A 17096-nucleotide genomic window follows, 5' to 3' on the forward strand; every position below is an offset into this window, starting at 1 on the left:
TGAGATTTGTCCTCTCATCACTTATTGTTTACAGTTTGTATCATCAGTGTCTAGTCTAGAGGTCTGCAAAATATAACTTGGACCAAGGCCAGCCACTGTATATTGTCCATAAGCTAGGGATTTTGTTTTGTATTTTTAAATGATTGAAAAAAATAAGAAGAATATTTTATAAGCAGTGAAAATTATAAGATTTTCAGAGCTCAGTGTTCGTAAATAACTATTTATTAGAATAGCCACGTCCATTCATCTGAGTTTTGTCTCTGGCTGCTTTTTGTTCTTTAGCCCATGAAGCCTAAAGCATGTATTATTTCACCTTTTACAGAAAAAGTTTGCTGACTCCTGTTCTATCATTTAATTTTACCTGCAATTTTAGGAAATTGACTTCTTAAGCTATTTTCTAATAATCTTGTCATTCTATTAAAACTTAAACTAGAATCTGTTTACTTATTTTTCCACTCATTCCTCCTACTGTCCCCTCTAAAAAAAAGTTCACAGCTGGAAAAAAATGTATTTTAAAATCGATGTTTTATTTTATCCTTTAGTATTTGTGAAGTTTTGTGTGTGTGTGTTTTTGTTATTGTTTGTTTTTTTTTTGTTTTTTGTTTTGTTTTGTTTTGTTTTGTAATCTCACTTGCTTGTTTGTGTAGTTCTCAGTATTAGGGCTGTGGCTGTTTTTATGTTCCTTACTCTTTTTTTTTTTTTTTAATCTTTAGGAAGGACTGAAAACAGCAAGCAAGGTCCCTCATAGGATTAACATTTCTATTTTAACTTTGCCACTAACTGTTTACATCTAGGTCATTTTTTCAAAGCTGGCTGTATTGCATAGAGGAGAGATTTCTGCCTGGTTTTCTTTTGCTTCTGGAGTTATGAAAATATTTAAGTGCCTGGGTCAGGTTCAGACACATTCCGTCAAATTTATATTTTTTATCACTATACATGAATCAAAATGACATGTGGTTTTTGATGAAAAAATGAAAGTATTCTTATGAATGAATGTTAGAGGTTTAGGATGATTTAATGCCATTATGATTTTTTTTTTTTAATGTAAGGTCGATATATGTGGTGTTCAGCCAAAATTCTTATATAGTATGTAGTGTTTCATGCTTCTTATTGCTTCTGTTTAACTGGGCAAGTACTAGGAATGTTGGCTCCAGTAAGTCCTTTGAAAATGTGGAGTTTTGAAGAATGTGCCACAAATGTGACTAAAGACTTAATGTGTTTGGCTTGCAGCATTACAGGATAACTACCTTCATTGTAACTAATAGGTTCTGACAGTAATGTCTCTTGGAATGGCAAACTTATTGAACTGCAGAGCTAGGCATTTTGATTTTTAAAGAACTCCCTAAAATATTCCATGTAAAATTTGATAGCTGGAGCAGTGCATTTGAGTTCAGAAAATACTACTGTCAGTTGAAAGCTGTACATGAATGTCACTGTAAAGGTAATGTCTAGACTTCCCCTTCTCTTAGGGGTAAGAAATAAATCCTTTTAAAAGTCACTGGCTTTTAATAACATTGTGGTTCACTGCTTTCCAAAGCAGAACCTGAAAACATCTGAGAGTTTGCCAAGGATTCTACAGGGATTTTCACAGCAGGACATGCTAATGGAACAGAGTAGAATGATGGTTGAATTGACAGGAGAAAGATCATAAATCATGGTGTGATGACTGCTTGATCATGTAGAAAAGTAGCAAAAAAGGCTATGTGAAGGGAAAAACAAAAAATGGAAGATAACCCATACAGTGATTGCTAATTCAGAGACAACTGAAAAAGATACTTTAAAAAGATAATATATTAAAAGTAAATACATGGCTAATTGTTGAAAACTTTTATTTCAAAAAGCAGAATTGTTTTTCTTTAAGCTACTCTTCAGAAATATATTCTTTTAGAGAAATGTAATGATTATATAAATTTTATCGTTGCTAGTTTGCCTGAATTACTCATTTGTTTATTTAGAATTCTACATATTATGCAAATAAGTATACTTTTTCAGCTTTCTGAAACACTTTATTACTATTATAATGATGCTAAATACATTTATTTACAGTGCTTACCTTTTGCCAGACGTTACCTAATCTCATCCAACCCTTATAACTACCGTATGAGGAATTGCGAAAATGTAGGTTCCATAGAGAGGGCAAGGATATTTGTCAGATATATTCATGGCTATATCTTCAGTACCTAGAACAGTGAATGTTCTAATTTATTTATTCAAATAATATCTATTGAATGACAACTCAAAGTTGTCATTCAATAGATATTATTTGAATAAATGAGTGAACAAAGTGCACTCACACTTCACCACATTTGGACAGAAGCTCAGATAAGTTAAGATCACATAGATATTTAGTATATGATACAACCAGAATATAAACTCTTGCTGTCTGATTGAACATCTTGAGCATTTATCTTTTTCACATTACTATCTTATTTACCATTATCACTTCATATTATTTTACTTTTATAAAGTTAATTTCATTTATATTTTCTCATTTTACTATGAATTAAATGTTTTATCCACATATGTCAAGATGATATTGCTGAGATGTTAACATTCAACATTAGCAGTAGCATTGCTTTGTTTGAGCGATATCACTCAATTTCACCCATCCACAAGTTGTCACCAAATCTTATATGTGAACAAAATGTGTTTTACATGTGACAGAAGACTTGGAACACACTGGATTTGTGTGTGAATTAACTTAACTATGTTAGAATTTAACCTGTGAATATGATACCTTTTTATGTGATTCACCATATATTTAGGAATGAAGGAGGTAATATTTTGAGGTAGAGGAGAAGATGCAAAAATTGGGGTAGGACTTCACCTTAATTTTTTATGCATTACTAAATCTTAGCTCATTTCAAAATTTGTTTTAAAATGGGGCATATCTGTGTTCAAAATGTCTTACACACTCACCAAACACATACAAACCTCTTTGACATACTTCTATTTACATAATTAAAATAGATTCTGCATATTCAGTTGGTATATATGGAGGATTTTAAGATACCATGCAATGAGGAAGCACCTCTCAGCAGGAGAGATGCAATGGTTTGCTCTGTAATACTGACTTCTTTACTATTTAATTACTGATATTTTCCTACATGACTTGAAAACAACTAGAGTCAAACCTCATCCTTGTACGCTGCCTTCATTTTACCCTTTACTCTTCTGTGAATGTACGAACATTTTCTAGCCTAAAGGCAGTTTACAAAGTCTTTTGCCTGGGTATTAAGAAGAAATAACTACGCTATGTTCTTGTTCTTGATGTGCTGCCAAGTTTCCCCAAGGCAGCCTTTGTCCCTAGGAGAAGAATTCACAGCCTACTACTCAGCCAGGCCAGGCCTTCTCTATGAGGCTACCCAAAGGAGGTCTATAGCTAGCTATCACTTGTGGGGGTGTTCTTGTGGAAAGCCATTGTTTTTTTAAAAAAATCTCTATTGAACTGGAAAGAGTACAGATTGTAGAAAATGAAAAGAAATGTTTTCTTTTTGAATATAAAGTATAGTGTAAGTTGGAACAAAAAGATTGGAAACTGGATTTTCTGAGATGAGCCTGTGATATTACAATCATATATTTTTACTTTACTTAATTGTACGCTTGTTTTTCTCTTCCACTAATGTGGTTAGCAGAATAATAGCCTTCAAAGATCTATATGTCCTAATCCCCAGAACCTGCAGACATGTTACCTTACATGACAAAAAAGATTTTGCAGGTATAATTAATGTTATAGACCTTGAGATGAGGAGATTTTATGAATTGTCCGGGTGTTCCCAGTCTACTTGTATGATTTCTTAAAAGCATAAAGCCTTTCCTGGCTACCATAAGAGGGAGGTGTAATAAAGGAAGAAGTGTTGGAGAGATGCAACTCTGCTGGCCTTGGAGATGGAGGAAAGAGGCCACATGCCAAAGAAATCAAATGGTCTCTAGAAGCTGGAAAATGCTAGGAAGCAGATTGTCCAGAAGCAAACACACTCTTTGCGACATCTTGATTTTAGCCCAGTGAGGCCATAGTAGATTTCTAGTCTACCTATCTAAATGTATTAGTTCCAGAACTTTTCACAGCAGTTATGATAACAAATTGATTTGGGAAAGGAGAGAGGGTGAATGTGTCTAGAGTGTTTTATAGATATGTATCTTGACAAATAGCTATAAAGAAGTACTATTCACTAATCAAGGGAATATGTAATCAGCAAGCAGATATATGGGAATAATGAATTTCTTTTTGAGTGGCATGTTTATCCTTTCCTGTGACCTGTCATGCATCAGAGACTGAATCTATCACCTATAATACTTTATCTCATTAAAGCCTCACAGCATCCCAATGAAATAGAATTTTTATCCTCATTTTGCAGTTGTGTAAACTGAGGCTTTGAGCAGTTAAATGGCTTGCTTAGGGCTGTGAAGCTATTAGAAACAGTAATTAAATTCAAGCCCAGGTCTGTCTCACATTGAGTTAAAGATTTGGTGGAGCATCCAGACAGATAATTCAAAGAGGGTGTTATTGTAGATAACATTTTAGTAGAGAGGACTGTGCTAGAGATGTAGATATGGGAATCATTGTCTATGTAGGTGTTAGCTGAAACATGACAATTCCTGAGGTTACTCTAGGAGACTATGCAGATAAGAAATTAACTATGGAGAGCTCATTTAGGGGGTGGGAAAATATGAAGTATTTTCAAGAAGTTGGAGAAGGAGTGATCATGAATGTAACAGGAAAATAAGAGGAAGTTATAGCATTGTGGCCTCTATTAAAGAGAGTACCTGGCGGGAAAGAAGTAGTGATAAGATCATCAGATGTGGTACAGTTATATCTGAGTACCCTTGTAATATGCTGCTTTCCTCATTATCCTATATTCTTACTGACCAGTAAAGTTTGAGAGGAGAATAACCATTTCACTAGAAAGAATTAGATGTGAACAAGAGGAAGTAGGACAGGGTTAACATAGGTAAGTCAATGATGAATTAGGAGACGATCCAATGAAGAGGAGAAAGCTCTTCTCTTTACCTATTCCCCGAGAAACATAGGCAGATGTTCCAGGACAGTTTCTCTATGTGATTTAAACTTTGAAAACTAATGAAGAACAGCCTGTCTTATGATAAAAATGGTGCGGGAAAATAGGTTAATTTGTGACCACGAAATTCATTATTTTAGGTGAATAATTCTTCCCCAAACAATAAAGAATTAAATACAAAGAATTTACCTCAATTTTAAATTGTTGGAAATTTAGTTGTTGCATCCTGTGTAGGATCAGTAAAACCTGCAATAGAACACACTCCTGCATTATTTAAAGTAAATCCATTTGTTTGAAATCAAGATTCATGATGTAATGCAATAATGGATACTAATACATGATATGTAAATTTTTGTAATTTATAAAATTCTAAAACATTAATTTGAGTGATTTCTGAGACCCTTATTGAGTATTTTTAGCTGTATAATCATTGAATAACTATAATAATCTGTATGCTGATTATCACTTGATCTGATACTAAATTGTGATGTTTTTCCTTAACCCTCACAGATAAAATTAGCTTCTAGAATGAGAATAAACAAACATATTATATTGTAAACTTACTAAACACGTTTTGATTCATTATATATAGCAGATATTTTTTCATGAGGACAGACACCTGAGTTAAATAAATAATTAGGTCAAAATTTTTAAACGGCACATTTTGCTGTTTTCTGATTTTTTCGGTAAGCCTTGACTAAATCAAAACTTATAATTTAGTCACTCTTTTTAAAATTGCCAGTTTAGGAAAATCATTGACCTTAACATTTCACTTTCAACTTTGCCTTAGATGTCTACTTTTCAGCTCACCTATCTAAATATATTAATTCCAAAACTTTTTGCAGCAGTAATGGACACAAGCATGTGTGTGCTTACCTACAAAATTCTAAATATACATGTGGCAGTGTAATATGGCAAGTTAAAATTTCCAGAGATTATTCTCATAATGACCAATTGCAATTTCGGTAGTGCTTTTCCAAAACCTTGTTAAATACAAAATAACTTATTAGAATAGTTATAATGAGTTATTCTTGGATGAATGTTAAGATAAGAATTAAGGAACATTCTTTGACATTCAAAGGACCTAGGTTTAAATTTTGCCTCTGTAACTTATCAGTTTTATGACATTGAGCAAATTATATAACATCTCTAAGCCTACTTCCCTTAATTAGACCTATTTTATGGACTTATTTTAAATATTAGAAGAGATGAAAAACCCTGAGTGCACTGCCTAGAAATTAGTAGGCATTTAGCAGGTACATATACACATGTACCTATATAGTAGATATATATTTATTGCAGTCAATCATGCATATCTTTGAATATAAATATATAAGTAAAAATGCATTCATTAATATTTTTGAATTTATATTAAGAATCTTAAAACTGTTCTATTCACTAGACAGAAGCAGTAAACAAAACACAGAAATGTCTCTCCTTTCATGAAGTTTATATATTCTTGTGGGAGGAAACAAGCAATGAATAATATATGCATAATTATTTTATACTATTACTGAAATCGAAGTACAATATAATAGGAAAAACAGAGAGAAAAAAACTTTAATGACAGATCATAAATGAATCTCCTGGTGATATGTGGGAGGCATTTCTTGTGTTTGGAAATTGTAGATAAAAGCAAAGTACTGGTATTTAAGAATAGTAAATAATTTACATCACAGGCAAAGAGTAGGAATATGGAAGGAGAATTTCAGGCTGTGGAGAGTAAAATTAGTTATTCTTTGTGTGAAATTTACAAGGACGGTTCACATGGGCTCTCTCCTTTGATCTTGAACAGCCTTGTCAGGTATGTATGGCAAATACATTTTATAGAGAAATAAAGTGGATTACAAGAGGCAGGTTTGTTCAAGTTTATACCATTTGCAAATGTAAAACCGGAATGGATAAAATGAAAATAGAGGACACTATTGCATGTTTGAAAAACGGTGTATTTTTTCAGTAGTGGTGTAGAAATTGCCATTAACTGGGTTGTTAATGAACAATAATTATCTGCAACTGAGAGCAAACTGCCAAAGGAGGACCTTCATAGAACACAGTTACACACTTACGCAGTGTTCAGCATATGAGGAAACAGTATGAATTTGTTGTATCCCTTCTAATGTTAACTGCTGTTACACAGACTCAACAGCAGTGTCCTGGATTAGTCTTTAGTAGAACTGCTTTTGAGTATTTACTTTCTACTTTATCATGTTAATTTTAACCAGAACATAATTTCTATCTATATTCTTCCTTTATTATGTCTCTTAAATTATTATTTTTTTATTGTTTGCATTAACTATGCTTTCTTATTTAGAATATAGATGGGAAAGAAAATGTAAAGAAAAGCAATCCTAGTTTATATTCTCTTATTTGAAATCAAATGTGTTTTGGAATTTAGAAGTTTTAAAAAGGAAAAGAACATCTGCATATATATTGAGTAAAATGGCTCGCAGAACCTTAGACCACACCTCATGAAATACATAGTATTATTTCTGCAGTGAACATAGAAATCTTCAAACCAAGTGTATTAAATAAAGACCATAAATAGCTTCAAGTAAGTACAAGTCAGGTTTTGTGGCCAAATTAGTTCAAGTCAGGACAGGTTTGACCACCTAAGGAATTAAAGCGGAAAAAAAAAAAATCGAAATTTAGATTTGTAGATAAAAGAAAATAAGCAGGCATTAAAAATAAAGTGTAATCATCTACTCATATTGAGGGATTATACTTAAATATTGATTATTTTTGCACTCTGTATGATATGACAGTTGGCTCTGCTTGGCTTTTTTGGGGGGGGTGTGAATATTTTGAAATGTCATTGTTTACTTTTTCTTAAATGTTTTTTGTTTCACATAACTTAGAATCACAATAGTAGGATGGTTCTAAAGTAGCGTCTTTCTTTGGAGTTCTTGGCTCTGTCCTCCTTAGGAGAGATCAGGGATCAGCTTTGTCCTTATGTCAACTTTTCTCATGTTTGCAAATAGCTGCAGCAGTTCCAAAACATATCGGCAAACCAATCAGTCCAGATGGGAAGAGGGTCATATCTGGTTCTCCTATTCTTACTATAAAACTGTTTCCATTTTGTATTGTTTCCCTTCAGACTAAAAGACATCTTTTAGCATTTCTTAAAATGTGGGAAGTCCGCAGGCAACAAACTTCCCCAACTTTTATTTATCTAAAAATGATTGATTTTTAAAATATTTCCCTGGATAATAGAATTCTGGGTTAACTCTTTTTTTCTTTAAGCATTTTAAAAAAGGTCATTCCATTATCTTCTGGCCTCCATGTTTCTAATAAAAAGTCATCAATAATTACATTTCTTCTCATGACATAGTGTCTTTTTCCTCTGGCTGCTTTCAGAGTGTTTTCCTACATTTTTTTTTTTTTTCAGAAGTTTAAATATAATATACCTAGGTGCAATTTTTTATAGATATTCAGCTTCGATGTCACTGAAATCCTAGATCTTCAACATAATATTTTTCATCAAATTGGGAAGTTTTCAGTTATTTCTTCATATATTTTTTCTTCCTCAATCTCTCCCTATTCTCTTTTCACAGTTCTAATTACATATATTGACCATTTGATAATGTCGTGTGTGCCCAAAGGAACCTTTTCACTTCCTTCAAACATTTTTTCTCTGTGTTCTTGAAATGGATAACTTCTATTGCTTTGTATTCAAGTTCACTGACTCTTTTTCCTTTCGATATCTATCTACTATTAAGTCTATGGAGTTGATATTTTATTTCAGTTATTGTACATTAATTCCAAAATATCTATTTGACTTTTTCCAGGTTTTATTTCTTTGCTGATTTTTTATGTCTGTTAATTCATTATAACCACATCTTCCTTTTATTTCAGTTTCCTTTTAATTTTTTTGAACATATAATAGCTATAACATCTGTTTTAAAGTTGTTATTTGCTAAGTCTAATGTCTTGGTAATATTGACTTCTTTTTATTCTTGACCATTGACAACACATGTCCCACTTGCCCTGTGCTTGCCCCACCGTTCCCCTGTATATATAATCAATTTTGTCGTTGTTGAATAGTGGTCATTGTAGATAACATCTTAATTCAGGTTTTATTATCTTCCCTAAAAAGGGTTAACTCTTGTTATTGTAGGAAGCCAATTATTAGTTGATCACCTTGATTTTGTTTAAACTCATTTTACTCTCCATTAAAATTTTTGTGCTGGAGGTAAGTCACTCTAATTTAGCAGGACTCACACTCCAAACTTTCTCCCTTGTATGTCTTATCAGATCTTGGTTTCAGGTTTTGTTAGGGCAGGCCTAATGTAAATCTTACTCTAGAATGTGGCACTTACTCTTCTAGGCTCAGCTTTTCTTGTGTCAGCAGGATGCCAGAAGTTTTAACAAGGTGTTGATGAGATCTGTGTAGTAGGGCCAGAACTCCAACTTCACCCAGGATTGCTCTTCCTTAGGAACTGCTTACTCTATAATTTATCTATTCCATTTTCCTTATAACAGCTGCCATCTCTTAAGCCTTGAGTGGTCTCATCCTGCAAATATATGGGCCAAGAACCAGCTACAGACTCACAGGGGATTTCCATGTGGATTTTGGAACCCACTTTCTAGGCAGCGCCCTCTCTCTTATACCATGTGCCACAGAATTCATTTGTTTCTGCTCTCCTAAATTCTTATGTCTTCTTCTTCATCTCAGTGGGATCACCATGCACTACTTGCACACTAGCTCTCTGCACCTCTGTTGAAAACTTATTCCTGGGCAGATAGTTGAATGATCATGATTACCTTGTGAGTTTCCCTTCTTTTAGTCTTGCACTACCTGTTATTCATTACCTAGAAAGAATTACCTCATATAGTTTGTCTAGTTTTATAATTGTTTGCTGTAGGAAGGCTATTCTGATATCAGTTACCCCATCATAGACAGCTGCTATATTGCCTTCTGGAAAGATTTTTCTGATTGCATTTCTATGAAAAATGTTTTAAAATACTTATTTTCTTATATCAATGTGAACTCTAGATTTTACCATTATTTTAATATTTGCAGATTAAGTGGGTGTTTTTGTAATTTCATAAATCATGTATACACCTTGATTTTCAAAATATCTAAATTTTTTTATTATAATTTTGCTTGGTGGTCATTCTAGTATATTTTAGTACATTGCAAATTAGTCATTAACTTTATATATTAGTAGAATATGTGTTATTTTAGCTTAACTTAGGCAAAAATAAAATAAAAATTAAATATATAAATTAAAAATTAATTTAGTAGTTTCTTTTTTTGACAAATACAATTGCCAAAAGATGAAATAGATTAGAGAGAATTATATTGTTCATCTTCTGAGATTCTCGAATGTTTGAACAGATACATATGTCTACTGTAAAACTTATTTAAAATTAGCACATTAAAAAATCATGTTTGTGATCTGTCATGGGAACCAATATCTAAACTTTTAATAAACTCCCTAGGTAATTTTGAGTGAGGTAGTCTGAACACCATACTTGGAGAAACTATTTGTATAATAGAACATGGTCTCTAAAAGAACATGGATGGTAGTGACAGAAGTTAAATGAAATTGGTGGTATTAGCAAGTTACTGAATACTATAATTCCTCACAATGCAGAAAGGTATTTCAATCATTCTGAAAGATTGTGCAGCACAGAAACCTGTTTAACTTGTTATCCCAGTACTACACAAATGTATTTGACCCTACAAACTTTTTAGCACCAGCACAATGTGGGAGATGCTGAATAGATGAGATGTGTTGGTACTGCCTTTCTAAGGGCCTCCCCTCAGATAGACACTTGAGATGCCATTGGTGATTAACTGGAGCTCTAACTGCTCCAAGGGCTGAAGCCAAAAGTATCCACATCACAGCATTTAAATTACCTACTGAGTGTGAACATTTCTGCTAAGTGTGAGATATTGTGCTAAATGACCTAGTTTATAAATAAATTATGTTTCTTAAGATAGCATTCATGAATAGAATTAGCACCTCTTAGAAGTATATTCACTACACTACTAATAAAGATTTTATAAACTCATGATTTTATTCTGTTTTATTCTCAAATTTAAAAATACTGTTAAAAGAATATAGCAGCAGTTTGAGACCCTGACAAGAAAAAGAAATCTATTATGAATATATATTTTAACTAATATGAAATGGAGGAGCCAACTGGTAAAATCTAATTATAGAAACTAGCAGTGTTAGAGGTCTAGTCATTCTTCCCTCATTTATCTATAAAGCTTTAATTTTCCAAATAGAGCCTTTTCAGGTCTTTTTTTTTTTTTTTTTGGCTTTAAAATATATTATTTTAATAAACAAACTGGTTCAGGAAATTATAATAAGGAAGAAATGTCAAACAAATATAGTGATTTTATCTTTTATAACACTAATTTTAATTAATAAACGAGCTGATTTTCTTGCAATAATTTTCCTCTTAAGTCATGCATAGGGATGCTTAGGCTGACATCTAGGGACACTATGGTGGAGATACAGGTAAAGGAGGAAAGACTTGAATATGTGACTGAGATTTGTATGTCTTTACTAAATTAAATAAGGTCACTCCTTATCTGGTACAAGTTGTTATTAATTTCCAACATCTAGAATCAAATTGACTGCATAATTTGTGGAGCCCAGTGTAAAACGAAAATTCAGGACCCGTTGTTTAAGATAATTAAGAATTTCAAGGAGGTGACAGCAGAACATTAAACCAAGCATGGGCCCTTCTGACCATAGAAACTCGTGTGATTAAACAGATCTTACACCCATGAAGGTGGCCCTTACTAGAATATTTTTTATAGCTTAGCAACTAGGAGAAAGAGACTGACTAGATCTGACTAAGGAGGCAATGTTCACTCCAAATCCCTAGGCAACCAGAAGCCCAGTGGCAAGTAAATAGTTTGACACAGCAATGTCTAGGGAAACGCTTTAAGAACTATAGTTTAATTGAGACTCAGCAGAATAGATATATAATTGACTATTAAAATGACTCACCAGGAATGACCTATATTTGATCACTTGTTTGAGATAGCCAACACTTGCTGTGCTATAAATACAAGCTGTTCTCTTGTATGGAGACAGGTTTAAGCATAATATTGCTATGCTTCTTATATTAAAAAGAAAAAATCTTAGATGGCATGAAATATATAAAGCAGAAAAGAAGCTTTTCTGGGGAATTTTCTTTAAAAATTCGATGAAACTAAAGATAATTAAAATCACTAATGTGAGTTGGTGAGTCTACTATGTTATCTTTCTGTATAAGTTTACAGTATGCAAGACACTTATAAGATTCATCTTGCTTGATTTATGTAACAATGTTTAATATATTCACAGTATGCCTATTACCTATATCTCATAGATAAGAAATTGAGGTTCGTAAAATAGTGGTGACTCTAATAATGTCATAATTTAGTAAGTGGTTGAAGTACAAATAAAAAATAATTTGCATTTATTCAGGATATACTATGTTCCAAACATAATGCTAAGCAATTTCCATGCATTATTCATAACGTTTTTATTAGTCAGAACTCTCAATTGAAAGTGACCATGTACCTTACTCAAATTAGTTTTAAAAAATTATTTTTTATGTGTGTTCAACTGGGAAATGCAGGAGGCAGTCTCAAATATAGCTGAATTTGTGCTAAAATGATGTCAGGAATTCATGAGTTTTCATTAAAATGTTAGTCACTAAAAGATATGTACTTTAGAATGTCTATAAAACTCCCCATTACTTGTATCTACATAAAGCCATCTCTGTATCCTTTAGTTTAAAGATGATAATATAGTTATCAAATATCTTCCTTCTGGGGAGTATGTAAGAATGGCATTGCTTGAATGTACTCACAATGTAAATCCTCAGCATGTGGCAGCAAGGATGGCCCCAACACCTCTAGATATACAAGTCTTTAACAGCCCTCACCTCAGAAAAAAAGAGGTTTCCACAACCTAATTCTCAGAGAGGGCTGGGCCCTAACTTGTCTCTATGATCATTCCTACATGAATCATGGAGGCAAAGGAATGCCCTTTTGAAACAGCCTGTTATGTGTGTCTTCTTGTGGCTGGAAAAGTTACACCATTCCTTAACTATGTAGATTCAAAATGAAAGAGGTGGTGTTTCCAAAAGTAGACTCAGGGTGTTATTATCAAAAGAAGGGGAAGTGTTTCTGAGTAGGCTTTACTAATAGATGTCCATCATAAAAGGTATAATTATTATTTACATTGTACATGCAAACAAACTGAGGCTTCAGGAAAAAAGGAAGATAATCTGCTTCACTGTAACTCTATTGTAGACACGATGCTTTTCCCAAGGAAGTAAAAATAATATCCCAATTCTCCAGAACAATAAAAATGATTTATATTGTGAGTACATTCAAGGAATGCCATTCTTACTACACACAGAAGGAAGACATTTGATAATTACATTATCATCTTCAAACTAAAAGATACAGAGATGACTTTATATAGACATAAGTAATTTAGTTTTATGGACATTCTAAAATGCACATTTTTAATGGCTAACATTTTAAAGGATTACCTGCTACTCAAAAAACCATAAGTTCTAAACTGTGAACTCTCTAGTGCTATGAGTCTTTGTCTCTGAATCGGAACTGGACATAGTGCTTGTCACACTGAAGGTGCTCCATAATTTTTTGTTGAGTGAAAATGGATGGAAGACAAACCATGTCTTTTTAATTATTTACTTATTAGTGGATGGTACAGCCCAAGTATTTCTACATAGGGGACTGAAGAATTTGTGAGTGTGTCTTATAAAGAAAGCTCTAGGTATCTACGAGGATTGCATTTTGAGAGAAACTGTTACATTAATGGGCCTGCTTAAGGAGGAGCCATGGGTGATTTCATATATATTGGCTCTTTCCCAGTGCCAAATTGGTTGAAATGACACAAGCATTTGACAACTGAACTTTCTGCTAAGTATGGTTTATGATATGCTTTAGTTATGATTAAATTGGACCAGATTAAATCTGTCTCTTGAAAATCTGAACTAGAGATGGTGGAAATCAGGCAGTTTGTAACAGAAGCAGAAGTGTAAAGACATCCAGAGTGGAACCTTGTAAATGGTTTACACTAGAGTTGAAGTATTTCTTTCTGAGGCCCCAAGTCCTAGAGAGCCCATGCAGCCACCAAAGTTATTGATCAACTGCTAGAACTATTACTTTGTCTTTTTAAATATTCCAGTCTCAGTGAGATCTGGCATCAGGATAAAACAACTGTATCATTCTGAGCACCACATTTTAAATGAGATAATGCCCAACCACAGGGTGTCCAGAGAAAGACAGGTAAATGGTTTGGTTTTGAATTTGAATAAGGTATGCCTGAAGGAAGAATTCATGCTTAAAACAGAGAGAGTATGGAGTTCATAAAGATAAACTTTATATGGAGAAATGTAATAAAGAGACTGAGTACATTCTTGGTCCCTATAGAAGAAAGGCCAATGAATAAATGAAACAAAGAAGTATATCTGTTTATATTCAGTTGAAGAAGAAATTTTGCAACTTTTTGCTGACTTATTAAAGAGTGATCTTGAATGATGAAATTGTAGTTATAAGATACTGTAAATATTGTATAATTAGAGATTCTTCAATTTAAAGACTGTATTGTTCAGTTTTATAGAAACTTTTCTTTTTTTTTCAGAAGGTTAAGGTAATTTTCAGACTCAATGATACATTTTAGAGTTCCTTGTTCTTGTTAGGAAAAGACAGAAACAACTCTGGTGTTTTTGTTTTGTTTTGTTTTGTTTTAGTATTATTTTATTTAAAGAAGGACCCCCAATTATGTAAGTTCAATGTCTCATAACACTTGATTTAACCATTGTTAATAGAGATGATTAACACTATCACAGGTATTTAAAGCTATTCCATTCATATTCGAATCCACAAGTTGAATAACTATTCTCATTTATGCATAGAAAAAACTTTAATATGTGGAATTCTAATAAGAACAAATATTTTCATTTGCGATACACTGATGAAAATTGAATCAGTGTAATGAAAGAGCTCTGCGGAAATGGTAGATCATAAAGTTCCAATGCAAGTCTAAAAGTGGAAAAGTAAAGGAATTAAAATGGACATTTATTTTCTTGAAAGTCAGACTTAAATAATAAATTTTCATCATAGAGCCAGCCCACAGTAGGCATCCAATAAATATTTGTTTCTTAATGGGGCTTTTGCATTTCTATAATCTTACTTAAACTTAATTTTCAGGTAGAAGTGTTACCAAGACTTAAATTTACTTTTTGCAAGAGTTTCAGATAATTTGACGTCGTTTTAGAAAAATATTTTTTCCTTTAATGGTCTTAAAATAAAATTTACTCATAATTACTCGCAAAACAACAACAAAAAATAACTAAAATAGGAAGACAAGAAATAAAAAAGGGATGTTCCAGCTTTTATTGCAAATGAGTCAAAGGCAAGTTTTGCATTATCATTTACTAGCCCATTTTTATAGCTGCTTTTTGTGTAATATTTTATAAATGACATGTATAAAGTATATTGTAGGTTCTTTCAGAAGAAATGATATATGTAAGATTTCGCTCTTGTAGTAAGTTAAGGGCTGAGGTGAAAAAGGAGCCAGTTGTTTCATTTGACAATACTTAATTCCTTTCAGAGTTGATATTTTTTCTCTTTCGGAACTCCTGTGATCAAGGTTTCTTTTCCTGCAGTTTTATTTGGGACTATGGCTAAATACAGTTTCTGCTCTGTCTCTGCTCAAGAAAGATGTCATTGCTGTCATGTAGAATGACAATGTTCTTTCCTCACAAACTTCAACAGGGAGCCATACCACTCTCTTGTGATGTCTTAAAAAAAAAAATGAAAAAAAAGATGACCTTTTTGATAACATGACCTAAAACAAAGATAGTTTTACACCTTCATTCATCTCTCTCTCTCTCTCTCTCTCTCTCTCTCACACACACACACACACACACACACACACACACACACACACACACACACACACATGGATCCTGCCCTAGCTGTTTTAATTTCAAGGACTTCATTTTAGGTTATTTTGGTATCTTCTATTCCCCTAGAAGTTTCCACTGTTCTTTGTGATGAATTGTTAATATAAATTGGGAAATACCTTCAATAACATCAATTTTCAATTGTGACATGTCTCTGTACCACAACCCCAAAATTTTTCTCTTCCAATTTATATTTGCAGTATTTGTCTTCCAAAAAGTAGTTCAGATTGTTACCAGTGCTGATTCTAAGGAAGTCAATCAGTGAAAGAGAGACATTTCAAAATTTTTAAATTACACCTAAGCCTGTAAAGCTTTAGAATTATTTGTTTTTGAGTAGTTTGAAACTTCTGAGATCAGGTGTTCAAACTTTGTATCCTTACAAGATTCAGGAAAATTCAGTTCTGACAAAATCTCTAAGTCTTGTTCTTCTGTATATAAACATTTTTAGTATCATTTAATAGGCTTTCATTTTTTAGTTGATAACCTTTTAAAGTAGGGTACATTATTTATTAAGAATTATTGAGTCTTTCAATTAGGTTCATAAAATAGAAACTGTAAACATGAAATGGAATCATTTATGTCAGAATAACTCTTGCCTGTGGAAAAGAGGACAGTTTGAGATGTGGGATTTGAGAATCACTAAATGATTCCTAGTTGCAAAGTCCCTTACAACTCAGTTGACGTTAAACCTTCTTATTGACATTTCTCAACAGAATTTTTAAAAGTTCCAGTATCTGTGATAACTTACCTTTCTAAATTATAAATTCATAGTTATGTGCTCATACATTAAAACTGTAATGACTTGATATTCATGATGCACCTCATTAGTTATTTTATTAGAAACACATTTGGGTGAGAAAATGTTTTGTTACTCGATCAAATTACTCACAAATTTGCTTTAATCCCACTTTGCTAAATCTCACCTGGTTTCTTTTAAAACTAAAATATATCTGATTTGTAGGGTGCATAATTATATGTTTACCAAGTTTTTATGTGACATAAGAAACTACCTTAATTAAAAATCTCAACATAAGTAACATTTTCTGTATATATTATATTTATTATACATCTCCGTTTTTGGCAATCTCGACCTGGGAAATCTGAGTAAATTATTTATTTGCT

At 32.6% G+C, this 17096-nt stretch overlaps 1 protein-coding gene across 2 annotated transcripts in view; it reads left to right on the forward strand.

The window, feature by feature from the left end:
- The window catches only part of SEMA3C (semaphorin 3C), a 158920-nt gene that overhangs the window by 115986 nt on the left and 25838 nt on the right, over positions 1-17096 (forward strand). The window lies entirely within an intron of this gene.

The sequence above is a fragment of the Pteropus alecto genome, unplaced genomic scaffold (genome assembly GCF_000325575.1).
Source record: "Pteropus alecto unplaced genomic scaffold, ASM32557v1 scaffold69, whole genome shotgun sequence".
Lineage (NCBI taxonomy): Eukaryota > Metazoa > Chordata > Mammalia > Chiroptera > Pteropodidae > Pteropus > Pteropus alecto.